Here is a 14,871-nt window from a genome sequence, read left to right as displayed (position 1 = left end):
TGTCACTTACATTTATTTTCATCTACAAAATAGAACAGACAGTGACCAACATGAAGCTGAAAAATGGAAAAACGTTTGTGATGAATGGCGAACTGTAAAACTATTTAAGATGAAACTGTAAAAAAAACTAAATTGGGTGTTTTATTTGCTTTGTAAATAAATGTATGCATATTTTTTACTTTTTTCAAGCATCATAAGTTTTATGGCAGAGATATCAGAGGTGTTCTCCACCATCAGCTACATGCCTCATGGCACAAGCACCGGCAGAAAACACTGTAGAAGAATGAGAGGAATGTTTATTTACGCATAAAAACGTTCCTCATGCTGGTGCTGAGAAACCGCACGAGCTCTCTGAGTGACATCTGACCTGTGCAGAATGTCGGGATCAAATAGAATGCCGTGAGAAATGTGTGTGTGTGTGTGATCTAAACAAACGTGGAAAAAAGAATCCCTGCAGGTATTCTTCATATATTACACTTACAGGATATATTACACTTACAGCTCAACAAAATTTCTGACTACATGTGATGCCAAATAACTTTCAGTACAAAAGGAAAGTATTGTCCATGTTCAGCTTTGGATTGCTTCACTAGTTCTTTATTCCAGTTTTGGAGTTTGAATGATTTCCAACAGGACATGCTAAACATGATTACTGCTTGTCTTGAGATGTCAAGTCAGTTTACTGAAAACATTCTGACACCACACTTAATGAAGCAAGGCTTTCATCAATACGTCTGAGCATGTTTAGCACCCCTGATAAAATACCCTTCTGATCTCTAACTAATTTCAACCTTTATTGACACATATTGTTGTGAGGAGGAATCGATTATCCTGGTTCTGACATGCTCTTTCATATCTATTCTGTGCTCATTGATTGATCTTTGTGATTGTGAAGGCTGTTTTCTGTTCTGAATGAAAAAAGGCAGTGAACTCAGCAGACAGGTGACATTCCTGCTGCTGAGAGAGGACTGGTGGCCTTTATTGGACTCCAATTGTCTAGACTGAAAACATGAAGTCCAGGTAAATGTCAGGTGTTTTAGAAAAACGTCACAAGCTACATTTTGCTCTTCTTTATTCAGCCTTTTCCCTTTCCTTTCATTGCCTTTCCTCTCCTTGATGCCCACCTCTAATGTCAGTGCCTTTGGGGTGAGTAGCTCAGTGTGATCCTCCTCACTTCATCTCCAGCCCCCCTCCCTTTCTTCCACTTCAGCTTTCACCTCACACTCCCCTCTGCACCTTCCTTCTCTGATCTGCTCCCTTTTCTCTTTTTATAAGCTCAAATGTACCCCTCTCTGCCACTCTTTGTCAGAATTTAGAGAGGGATAAAAATCACTAAGCTCTGAATTATGTGGCTCTTCTAAAGGTCACAATACTAATCATCCTGGAGGACCGTGGGTGAAACCAGCAGCAGTCATTAGCAGCAATCTGCCTGAAACCGAGCCCCATGAAGATGACAAGACCACAGGTCAATCAAAAAACGGAAAGCCATTTTGCCAGGATTTACAGGGGGAAAGTTTTTTTTTTTTTTGGCATAGGAAAAACATTTATTTATTTTGGATGAACAGAAAAGGGTCAATTAAAGTCTGTGGAGCAATTTTCAGAAATCTGGCCATGAGAGGAATTACATTAAATTTAGAATACATTTTAATAAAAAGCTATTTATATATTTATATATTTTAAAAAATATATACCATATTTTCCAGACTATAAGTCGCACTTTTTTCATAGTCTGGCTGGTCCTGCGATTTATATACCAGACTTATATACCAAATTATGTATACTGCGCTGTTGCGGGCCGGCTCCGCCCCAGAAATGAGCTCCCCGCTGGGAGCTTTCCCCACCTTTGAGTTAATTTCCTGCAGGTGAGGAGCGGAGGGGGCAGCAGCTGCACTGGACTACCAATCAGAAGTTCTGGTATAAAGGGAGGATGGAAACACCACTCGACGCCGGATGATTGCGCCAGTTTAGGTAGCCCCAGCCACTCGTGTGTTTGCTCGCTTGAACTCGTTTTGTGGATTATTTGGATTTATGACAACGGACTGTCTTTGGATTACGTTTTTGGCTTCTCCTCTAAACCCCTGGTTGCTACTCTGTTCAGGAAAACTCCACTTCATTCATTACCCTCGCCGTTTGTACCCCGGATAACCAAAACCACGTCCCATCCTCCTCTACTGCGCCTGCCTTGGTTCTCTCCGCTGACTCACCCACCTCGGCCAGCCGGTACTCACCTGATTGCGCGCCCCCCCCCCCCCCCCCCCCCCCATTAGGAGAATGGCTGCTGCCGAGAGTGTGCTGTGGGAAGACAGCATTGATTCTCACCAGATACTGTTCACAAGCAGTTTAGAGGGGATAGAAGTCAGCCGACACTTAGGTACATCATTTAAGCAGATCAGCAAACGGAGCCTCTCCAGGTGTCTCTGAAGGTGTGTGTTCTCTGGAGTGTATCAGTTCCTGTGCCTGAAAACCAAAGTTTGTCTCTGAACAAAAAATATTTCTGTAACTCAACCATATGCCCATTTGTGCCCATCTTTCTTTCCTTCTGTTCTTTTTGTCCCCCTGTATTTCCTTGACCCCAAAATAGCGAGTCCTGTCCTTCCCTTTTAACTGTCCCAGACACACGTTGATTACCTGAGTGCCATTTGTGGCCAAGACTCTGTGCTCAAATGTACTTCCCTCTGATGGAAGAAAAATGTCATTCTGACATTTTCTGTCTCTGATCTAAGCTACAAACTCCATTAACTGTTCCTAGAATAGACTCTGTTTCATCCTAAACAACTGATTCTATGGAACAGAGGAAGAATTAAATTAATTTTAAGCTTTCAGCAAGAATTAATGCATCAAATATAAACCAAACGCTGGAAGAATCATTTAAATGTTAATCTGATGAATAAAAACTGAATTATTTGCATTCAGAAGAAATTCATGCTAGCTGATGAAATTAAGAATCAAGAGTTGGTTCACTTTCTTGGGTTTATATAAATAAAGAAATGAAGGATTGAAAACATTCCTTTCTTCTTTTAGCTGTTCCCTTAAGAGTCACCACAGAGGATCTCCATCTCCTGCTCTCATACCTTTGCTTATCCTCCCTCACTAGATCGATGAACCCTCTCCACCGTCTTTGTTTCCTCCCTGGCAGCTCTGGGTCCTCTATCATTCCTCTGCACATGTCTAAGCCATCTAAGCCTTGCCAATCCAATGCCAGTTGGAAAAACAAACCAAAGAAAGAATGCCTGGTTTTTTTTTTCCGTTGGAATACTTGAATTGCAAGAGGTTTTTTTATAGCCAGTTCATGTGGAACACATGATCTAAATGCAAAAAAATTTGTAAAATTTCTTGTTGCCATACCAACTTTATTTGTATAGCACTTGAAACACCCAAAAGACCAAAGTGCTGTACACAGAACAAATGAAAACCAAATCAACAATAAAACCATCAAATCTAGAATAAAAAAAAACAGCCAAACAGTTAAAACAATAAACTAAGCTGACTAAAAAATGGTTAAAATAAAGTTAAATGCTATTTAAAGTATAATAAAAAGGATCCTAAACTAGTTATAAGTCAACATCTCAGATGGTGATTGAAATGGCCGCATATCTATCAGCTGCTGATGTAAATGTACGTAAAACTCTTTCTGTTACATTTGCAGCGATCTAGCAGGAGTGAATGCCTTGTAGATCGAACTCTGTGGAAAAAAGCCCCAGTGTACCCGTTTCAGGATGTAGAAGTCAGCTGGAATAGAAAGTGGCAGCTATGGCAAGCCAAATGAGCATTTATTCTGATATCAGGATATCAGCCAGAATTGTCATGAACATGTAAGCCATTTCTGTCCACTAGTTAACTAGTTAGCCATGTTTGTGTCAACTAGTTAAATAGTGACAGCCTAAATGTCAACTAGTTAACTAGTAAGGCCTAAATTCTCTCTAGTTAACTAGTTAAAATGTTTCATATCTTACTAGTTAACTAGTATTGCTCAGTGTGTTCACTAGTTAACTAGTGGACAGATCAATGTCCACTAGTTAACTAGTTAAAACACATTTAGTTTTTACTAGTCAACTAGTAAGGTACAAAAACTCGTACTAGCTGACTACTGAATGTAAAAATCCCACTTGTTAACTTTGCCCAATTTGGCCAGCCGCTTGAGCATTAATTCTGATATCTTGTCAACAGGTCAACTAGTTAACTAGTGAGGGTCAAACTGTACACGCTAGTTAACTAGTGAACACATTTTGACCTTCACTAGTTAACTAGTTGACACAAAAATGGCTCATTAGTTAACTAGTAAAGGCCAAAATGCATACCAGTCAGCTAGTTGAAGGTATTTGTGTCTCACTAGTTAACTAGTCAGGGTCAAAATGAGCCCACCAGTTAACTAGTGGGAGATGGAAATGTTCACTAGTTAACTAGTGAACATATTTTGGCTTCACTAGTTAACTAGGTGACACAAAATGGCTCACTAGTTAACTAGTAAAGGCCAAAATGCATACCAGTCAGCTAGTTGAAGGTTTTTGTGTCTCACTAGTTAACTAGTGATGGCCAAAATGTGCACACCAGTTAACTAGTGACAGAAGAAATGCCCACTAGTTGACTAGTGAACACATTTTGGCTTCCTAGTTAACTAGGTGACACAAAAATGGCTCACTAGTTAACTAGTAAGGGCTAAAATGCATACCAGTCAGCTAGTTGAAGGTTTTTGTGTCTCACTAGTTAACTAGTGACAGTTCAAAGTGTCCACATGTTCACTAGTGAAGGCAAAACTCCTAACTAGTTAAGTAGTTGGAGTAGGGCAGTGCCACTAGTTAACTAGTGAACCATTAATGACTCACTAGCTAGCTAGTTGATTGTAGCAGGCTCACTAGTTACCTAGTTGATGCATCCATTGTCCAAACTAGTTAACTAGTGAGGACATAAATGTATACTAGTAAACTAGTTCAAGCCTACATTCACACTAGCTAGCTAGTTGCACAGAATTCTAATTAGGAGGCAGAGAATTTCTCAAATTGAGGCTTTCTATTGGCTCACTATGTTAAAATAAAATATGACAACCAATCACAGTGCGGAATTTTGCAAAATCCCTCCCCAAACATTTGCATGCGGCACACAAGTTAACATGCTGGCCAGAGGAACCTCAGCTAGTAAACTAGTAGTGGCTTCAGTGTGACACTTACATGTAAACTTGTGAAGGCGGAACTGCTCACTAGTTAACTAGAGAGGGTACAAATGTCCACTAGTTAACTAGTGAGGTGCAAAATAAGTGTCACTAGTTCACTAGTGGGCCCCAAAACGCCCACAAGTTAACTAGTAAGGTGTGGATATGCTCACTAGTTAACTAGTGAGGTGCAGATTTGCTCACTAGTTAACTAGTGCACCCTTAAGCGCCCACTAGTTAACTAGTAAGGTGCAAAAAAGCATCACTAGTTAACTAGTAAGGTGCAGATATGCTCACTAGTTAACTAGTGGGCCCCAAAACGCCAACTAGTTAACTAGTAGGTTGCGGATTTGCTCACTAGTTAACTAGTGAGGCGCAGATATGCTCACTAGTTAACTAGTGACGTGCGGATTTGCTTACTAGTTAACTAGTGAGGTGCGGATTTGCTCACTAGTTAACTAGTGAGGTGCAGATTTGCTCACTAGTTAACTAGTGAGGTGCGGATTTGCTCACTAGTTAACTAGTGAGGTGCGGATTTGCTCACTAGTTAACTAGTGAGGTGCAGATATGCTCACTAGTTAACTAGTGAGCATATCTGCACCTCACTAGTACCTCACTAGTTAACTAGTGAGCATATCTGCACCTCATTAGTTAACTAGTGAGGTGCGGATTTGCTCACTAGTTAACTAGTTGCATCTAAAAACACATACAAGCTGACCATTTTTGTCCACTAGTTAACTAGTGGAACAATTGAAATTTCACCAGTTTACATGTGTGGCAGTGCAGCAGCTCACTAGTTAACTAGTGCCTGAAACACAAATTATGCATATTCTAATGAGAAGGCAGGCAGAAGACTCCTGTTGGGTATAAGAATCCCACCCAGTCTAAAACGTATGTGCTGTGGCCTCACAATCTGATGGGTGTCCCTGAGCGCCAAGGCTTGCACTCATTAGTCATGGTTTGACACCTACTGGTTGGTCGTTGCGGCGGGTTCGAATCCCGCAGATGGCATTCCGCAATTGCTGTAACATTATTTATTTTCTCTTTGTGTTGTAATGTTCAAAGTTTAATTGTTTTACTGCTTTTATTCCCCCCTCCCAAATCAAGTAAAGCACCTCGTTTGGTGTCGTGTAAGGGAGATCAGTTGTCGAGTTCAAGTCCCATTGAGGAGAATTGGAATTTAGTGTGCCAGTAATTTTATTGTAGTTCATTTTTTTTTGGTATTGAAAGTTTGGTATTGAAAAAGGCTATATTAAAAATAATTATTGATCTCTCTCTCTCTCTCTCTCTCTCTCTCTCTCTCTCTCTCTCTCTCTCTCTCTCTCTCTCTCTCTCTCTCTCTCTCTCTCTCTCTCTCTCTCTCTCTCTCTCTCTCTCTCTCTCTCTCTCTCTCTCTCTCTCGGGGCTGCACCCCGCCCATTCACGCAAACTCAGCCTAGTTTTCAACTTTATCGCAAACTGACCTGACCCACATGAATTACGGCTGTTACTAGTTTACAGTCGTTAATGCTATGTTCTATACTCCAATTAAACAAGATAAATATAACTTGCTACATGACAAAGACTGAATATATCTCGAAATGAAAAGGTTTCTTTTAGCGAATATCTGCCTACAGCTGGTCTAATAAAAGTGGTGTACAACAGTACTTCAGTCTATTGAACGGGTTTGGTAGTCTAGTGGTAAAATCGTCTGAGTTGGTTTTTGCTTTACCCTCAGCTGATGCTGGTTCGATTCTCGGTGGGGTCATCAGCAGTCCATTTAGCCACATTCAATTTGTTTATATTTTAGTTGTAATGTTTCTTTTCAGCAAAATATTTATGTCGCTAAAAGTTCTTTGAATTTGGTCGTTCCTAAACAGCATTTTAGTTGAAACTCTGCTCACAAATGGACTCACACTGGCTAAATAAACGAATAAATAAATAAATAAACACATTATATGTTAAACGGTATACCAGTAAATTGTTGTAAACATAGTACTGGCAAGTGTAGCTAGAAATGAAGAAAAGAGGTTGTAAACTACCTAAAACTTACACTACTGGGAGGCGAAACAGCATGTCAACCTGACTCCATAACCACTACACCACCACATCTGTTATAAATCAAGTGGCGTTACATGTAATTGTGCTGCCCAGTGTGTCTCTGAGATGGGATGTATGGTTTATTGGCGGTGTCTCAGTAGAAGTCATTTCAGAAATAATTTGTCAGAAAATTCACAGAATATCCAGATTTGAGAACCAAGACCAGACCCGCTTCGGGGGAGGAGACCAAATTGAAGCTGAGATGGGAGGAAAATGCATGAATGAGGCTAAAAATGGCTTTGACGTGTTTCTTATGAGGAAATGACAATATAACATGATTAAAAGTTCCAAAAGTTAGATTTTTAATTATATGGAACCTTTACAAAAACTGTTCAATTAACTTCTCAACTCCGTCCTCAATCTCGCATTTTTTAGCTACAACACCCTCTTTGGTTCCAGAATGCTATCAAGTCTGACAACTGGAAGGAATTAGACTGACTCTAATGGAATGGGCGGGGCTGATTCTGGAATGGGCGGGGCTGACTCTGGTGCAGCTCCACCTTCTGGTGCAGCTCCGCCTTTGTGGTTCTGCAGCAAGCACCACTTGTTATTTTGAGCTAGTACCAGAAGACAGTGTAACCTTTTTTAGTTCTCTCCAGTCAAAACAAAACTTTAGACTTTTTTCTTTTTTAAATTTAACAGGGAACAGCAATCAATTGAACAGGGAACTGCAACCAGTAGTCACACAACAAAATAAAATCACACAAACAAAATAAAGTTACTCTCCTTTTTTCTTGGTGTCTGAAAAGGGCAGGGAAAACCATCAGACTCCAGTCACCCATCGAATGGACTCTTCACCCTCCTGCCCTCTGGGAAGCGCTACAGGAGCCTATGGACTAAGACTACCAGGTCCCGAAACAGTTTCTTCCCCACAGCTGTCAGACTCCTAAACTCTGCCTGCTGACATAACACCCCAAACCAGCAGCACCCTACATAAACTCTGTAGAAACAAGAAAGCCCTGGAAATCGATGCAGAGCGTCGCGGGATATGCCTGACTGGTCATATATATTACCTCTCATGACACTGACCTCTGACCCTATGAACTTGCGTATGTGATGAGTTTATTTACCTTTGATAGGGAGTTATGACCTCTGATTTTGTCAAAATCCTTCAACCCGTTCAGGAGATATTGCACACAAAAGCCAAATTTTCATATATACGGCCTCACACAACCTTGACCTTTGACCCTATGAGGTTTTGTACCTCATGAGTTTATTTACCTTAGATAGGGAGTTCTCACCTGCGATTTGGTCAAAGTATTTCAACCTGTTCAGAAGATATTGCACACAAAAACCAATTTTTCATATATACGGCCTCACACGACCTTTACCTTTGACCCTATGAGGTTGTGACCTGATCAGTTTATCTACCTTTGATAGGGAGCTATCACCTCTGATTTGGTCAAAATCATTCAACCTGTTCAGGCAATTTTTGATATATATATGACCTCACACAACCTTGACCTTTGACCCTATGACATTGTGTTCCTAATCAGTTCATGTACCCTTCATAGTAATAAAATACACAGGCGAGGGTCCGACTCTCTGGAGGACGCCATGTTGGATTTTATGTTTATTTAGCTGTATTTATGGTTTTGCTGGTGGTTTTTGACTCCTTTGAAAACTGTGCAACAACACTCTTCTTCTTCCTTTTCTCGTGTGTTATTTGGCGGATGGCACTCAACATAAAAAGATGCATTTCTCAAACAATTAATGTATTGGAGCGTGAACCTGAGTCATTAATCTCATATCCTAATTTGAGAGTTACAGCTAGAGTCCAGAGAGTTTTGTTGGCTTTATGAGCATTAGTTAGTAAGGTCCTCACTTGAACAAAAAATACAGCTTGTTTGCAGTGACTTTGGTATTTACTACCCCCTATTGCCAGAAATCTACACACTTTCCCTTTAAGCGCGTTGTCTCTTTAAGACTGGTCCTGGGTGACATTGGAGTTTACAGCGAGGCCGTAGAAATTCTCTGTCTGGATATTTATTGTGGAGATTAATGGACTAAAATGGGTTGCTGCACCGTGACTGTCTTCTCCTTTTTTTGGAGAGTAAAAACTATTTTGGTTTTTAAATGCTGCCGCTGCACCGTATTAAGAAATCATATTACTGGTTGGTTCGAAATGGGTTGAAATGTTCACATTTCTTCTTTGCTTTACATGCTGATCACTAAAGCGTTAATTAATATTGCGTTTTCGTAAAACGTAAGAGCAAACAAGGGGGATTTTAATTGACAAAAATAATAAAATCAGCACATTTCCAAGCCAACTGCGGTTAACATTGGCACGTCGGCTTGAAAAATATCTCCTTTTTGCCGTAAATAACACACATTTCATAGCTGTTGTGGGTTATGTATGTGTTCATCAGTGCTTGAGAACTGTAACTTTGGGGAGCGGGTCGTAATTGTGGGCTTTTAATGCGGTGCTGTCTGTGGCGAGGTGTTGGTAGGGTCTGATCGGAGCTGCAGCCAGAGCGTTTCTCCCGACCAGCGGCTGCTGGGAGCTGGTCCACGGTGAAGCAGCCCACGTAGCCGAACGAGGGCTTCCCGGCTAAGAGCTGACCGCAGCGGCCCCGACGACCGCGGGCCAGCGACCCGAGAAATAACATGGGGAGTCCTGCTGCTGCCTGCTGTTGTTTGTTTTCCGTAGTAAATACCTGAATATGCAGAGACTCAACAGGTCATTCAGTTGTGTGGTATCATTCAGATGATCAAATGAAATGTTGCAACATTAATATCAGTTTACCTGATCTTGATCAATAATCACATTGATGAATTGGTGCATGAATAACTACAGACCCTGCTTCCTGCAGCAGCTTTTTCTGCTCTAGATTTATGATCTGCTATTTGTATATTTCAACGAAAAAGACGGAAATGGCATTAATTATTTAGATTTATTTGTGGATTTTTTTGTCGATGTTAACCCTGTTGTGTCTCAGTTCATGAAGCTGTTTTCAATGTTTCCCGCGATGCGAGCAGCTGATTGTGCAGCAGATGGCCGCGGACATGATCAATTTCGAAGTGCTAGTTCTGGATCAAGAGAAAGCCTGCTGTGCTGTGCCGATGATTTTATTTTGCGAGGATGGATTGAGGAAGGGGGACACACATGCTTAAATATCGACTGTCGGCAATAATCAGATTCATACTCATAAAATACTTGTTTACATGTTTTGTGTGTGTGTGTGTGTGTGTGTGTGTGTGTGTGTAACTCTGCCCACTAATCCATTACGTATTTTGTTTCTTGTTGACATAAATACAAAAATTATGCAAAAGAAAAGAAGTGAAATAATGTACAAAACTAAAGTGTATGATCTAGTATCGAACCCGCGACCTTCACCATTGCAGGCGAACGCATTAGTCACTAGACCACCAGCACTAGGTGCTACAACTCCTCGCAAATTCATACCTTTTATACACTATGAGTGCTGGCAGGCTTTACAGCAACGTATGTAAAATAGAGCCTTTTTTATTATTATAAACTTGTCGCTTCCGTACAAATGTGAAACAATATATCTGACGGAGATTTCTGCGGAGTTTCTGCACTTTCCTGTCAACAGAAACAGACATGCTGTCTGCCGCTGCCTTCCGCCTCCAGGCTTTTTCAGACTAATAACTGAAAACTAAAGACTGCACACGTTAACTGAACAAAGATTACAGCAATACACCACAACTTTCTCGCTACAAATATCGTCAAAACATATTTATGTGCTCAAACGATCTTAGTTTATCAAATTTTCTCTTAGAACAGCCTGAACAGAGTCCGCCATACTTTCTCTGTTTCTCAGTCCTACATGGACCAATCACATAGCTGTTCTTCATTTCTTCATTTGCATGTAAAGGCCGGATTTGCTCACTAGCTAACTAGTGAGCAGTACAGCGGTCGAACTAGTTAACATGTTACACAGAATGCCAGCCAAGTGTGTATTTATTCAAATTCCACAAATTTACTAGTTTTAGGGGCATTTTTCTGCAGCTAGTTAACTAGTGACAGTGTTTTGTGTTCACTACTTAACATGTAAGGCTCAGTTTGCCCTCTATAAGCTAGTGAGAAAAAATTATAATGCAGATATGCTCACTAGTTAACTAGTGAGTGCTTCCTGTCCCATTACAAGTGAACTAGAAAGGCCAAATATGTCAACTAGTTAACTAGTGAAGGTAAATTTGTCACTAGTTAACTAGTAAGAACACATTTTTACATAACAAGTAAACTAGATTGCTCCAAAAACAGCAACTAGTGTGCGTCTTGTGCGCACTAGTTAACTAGTGAGCATATCTGCACCTCACTAGTTAACTAGTGAGCATATCTGCACCTCACTAGTTAACTAGTGAGCAAATCCGCACCTCACTAGTTAACTAGTGAGCAAATCCGCACCTCACTAGTTAACTAGTGAGCAAATCCGCACCTCACTAGTTAACTAGTGAGCAAATCCGCACTTCACTAGTTAACTAGTGAGCAAATCCGCGCCTCACTAGTTAGCTAGTAAGCAAATCCGCACTTCACTAGTTAACTAGTGAGCATATATGTGCCTCACTAGTTAACTAGTGAGCAAATCCGCACCCTACTAGTTAACTAGTTGGCGTTTTGGGGCCCACTAGTTAACTAGTGAGCATATCTGCACTTTACAAGTTAACTAGTGATGCTTTTTTGCACCTTACTAGTTAACTAGTGGGTGCTTTAGGGCACACTAGTTAACTAGTGAGCAAATCTGCACCTCACTAGTTAACTAGTGAGCATATCTGTGCCTCACTAGTTAACTAGTGAGCAAATCCGCACCCTACTAGTTAACTTGTTGACATTTTGGGGCCCACTAGTTAACTAGTGAGCATATCTGCACTTTACAAGTTAACTAGTGATGCTTTTTTGCACCTTACTAGTTAACTAGTGGGCGCTTTAGGGCGCACTAGTTAACTAGTGAGCAAATCTGCACCTCACTAGTTAACTAGTGAGCATATCCGCACCTTACTAGTTAACTTGTGGGCGATTTGGGGCCCACTAGTGAACTAGTGACACTTATTTTGCACATCACTAGTTAACTAGTGGACATTTGTACCCTCTCTAGTTAACTAGTGAGCAGTTCTGCCTTCACAAGTTTACATGTAAGTGTCACACTGAAGCCACTACTAGTTCACTAGCTGAGGTTCCTCTGGCCAGCATGTTAACTTGTGTGCCGCATGCAAATGTTTGGGGTGGGATTTCACGAAATTCCGCACTGTGATTGGTTGTCATATTTTATTTTGACACAGGGAGCCAATAGAGAGTCTTAATTTGAGAAATTCTCCGCCTCCTAATTGGAATTGTGCGCAACTAGCTAGCTAGTGTGAATGTAGACTTGAACTAGTTTACTAGTATACATTTATGTCCTCACTAGTTAACTAGTTTGGACAATGGATACATCAACTAGGTAACTAGTGAGCCTGCTGCCATCAACTAGCTAGCTAGTGAGCCATTAATGGTTCACTAGTTAACTAGTGGCACTGACCTACTCCAACTAGTTAACTAGTTAGGAGTTAAGCCTTCACTAGTTAACTAGTGTGCACATTTTGGCCATCAATAGTTAACTAGTGAGACACAAAAAACCTTCAACTAGCTGACTGGTATGCACTTTGGCCTTTACTAGTTAACTAGTGAGCCATTTATGTGACAACTAGTTAACTAGTGAAGCCAAAATGTGTTCACTAGTTAACTAGTGCACATTTATGTCTACCACAAGTTAACTAGTGTGCACATTTTGGCCATCACTAGTTAACTAGTGAGACACAAAAACCTTCAACTAGCTGACTGGTATGCATTTTGGTCTTTACTAGTTAACTAGTGAGCCATTTATGTGTCAACTAGTTAACTAGTGAAGCCAAAATATGTTCACTAGTTAACTAGTGCGCATTTATGTCTACCACAAGTTAACTAGTGTGCACATTTTGACCCTCACTAGTTAACTAGTGAGACAAATACCTTCAAGTAGCTGACTGCTATGCATTTCTGCTTTTACTAGTTAACTAGTGAGCAGTTTTTGTGTCAACTAGTTAACTACTGAAGCCTAAATGTGTTCACTAGTTAACTAGTGCGCATTTCTGCTGTCACTAGTTAACTAGTGGGCACATTTTCACCCTCGATATTTAACTAGTTGACACAAACATGTCTAACTAGTTAACTAGTGGACAGAAATGGCTTACATGTTCATGACAATTCTGGCTGATATCCTGATATCAGAATAAATGCTCATTTGGCTTGCCATAGCCAGCAGACGACAGGATTTGGAGTCTTATTTCCTGATATTTGGACATCTCTCCTCTGATTGGATAACAGCAACGCAACTCTACCACTGTGTAACGTTTAGGAAATTGAGTGCTTTAAGAGCTCAATATATATTACCTCTACTTATGACCAATACGCTGTGATACTCTATCTAAATATATCAACCCTGCTTGGTCTTTGTGTGTTTAGCAGAAGATTCTAGGATTCTTTATTTATTCAGGGATTGTACACACTTCGTTTTGATTCAGAAAAGAGTCAGGTTTATAAAAGTTAGAATTTATTTTACCAACAGTTAAAACATGACAAGTTAACTAACATTTTACTGTGATGGATGGAACTACATATGATGCATGAAACCTATGTGTGAATGCGGTGTTACCAGAACTTCTGGATCTAGGAGAGCTGAGTTCTGGATGTAAAAGAATTTGGTTTGCGTTAAGCTATGAAGTTGATTATTATCAAAAGCAAATCAGACACTATCTGTGTGTCTACATCACCCGTTTCGGAGACCCTCTTGGTGGATCCGAAGGTCAGAGAGGTCGGATGACCTCTGGCACCAGAGGGTTGTAGAATACGGTGGCACCGACTCTTCAGTCCAGAGATGTCTCGGGTCACAACAGATGGATGGAACCGCGCGTCTGGGACTCCGAAGGAGTCTAAACAATATTGGCTTGTTCTGCAGGAACTGTTGCAGTATCAGCTTTGCAGGTGCAAAAAGGTTTTGACGACGTGTCAAAAGCTTTGATAGTTAAAGAGGGTTTTGCTTCAAATGGCCGGTCTGAAGCTTTCTCTAGAACTGAGGAATCACCAGAGTGATCTGGTTTTAATGTTCTCATGTTATGATTTGTGTAGCCAACCAGAGGTCGACAAGTTTGAGGAATATTACCAAGAATCTCAGAAACACGCCTTCCTTGATCCGGAGGCTCTGATCTGGGGTAAAGGGCTATTTATCTGTCATGAGTTTAACTTAACCTTACTTGTCCCTGTGTGAGTGCAAGTGGTGATGACCGTGTCATGTAAACATGCTGAAACATATTTCAATCACTGTAATCATAACATAACATTCATTTCAATCTCCAATCATTGAGCACAGATTAACGAAACATTTCATTATAGTATAATTATTATAAGTAGCAATAAACAAATGTTTATTTAATTATTATCTAGTTTTAGAAGTTCATATTTAATTTAGGAAATCATTCTTTGATTTAGCAACTGATCTGAGCTGCGAGTGTTAAGCATGAAGAATCCTGTAGGGCGATAAGGATTGACCTTGAGGAGAGAACATTATTATTGACAATTCGTTATCTGTGTTCAGAGCTGCAGAGACTCTGAGCTGCAGCTGATGGGATGAAGGCAGGCCAATTTAAAGGGAACACATTAAGTCTTGTGT

The sequence above is a fragment of the Nothobranchius furzeri genome, chromosome 9, assembly GCF_043380555.1.
Source record: "Nothobranchius furzeri strain GRZ-AD chromosome 9, NfurGRZ-RIMD1, whole genome shotgun sequence".
Classification (NCBI taxonomy): Eukaryota; Metazoa; Chordata; class Actinopteri; order Cyprinodontiformes; family Nothobranchiidae; genus Nothobranchius; species Nothobranchius furzeri.
This window is presented reverse-complemented; position numbering follows the sequence as displayed.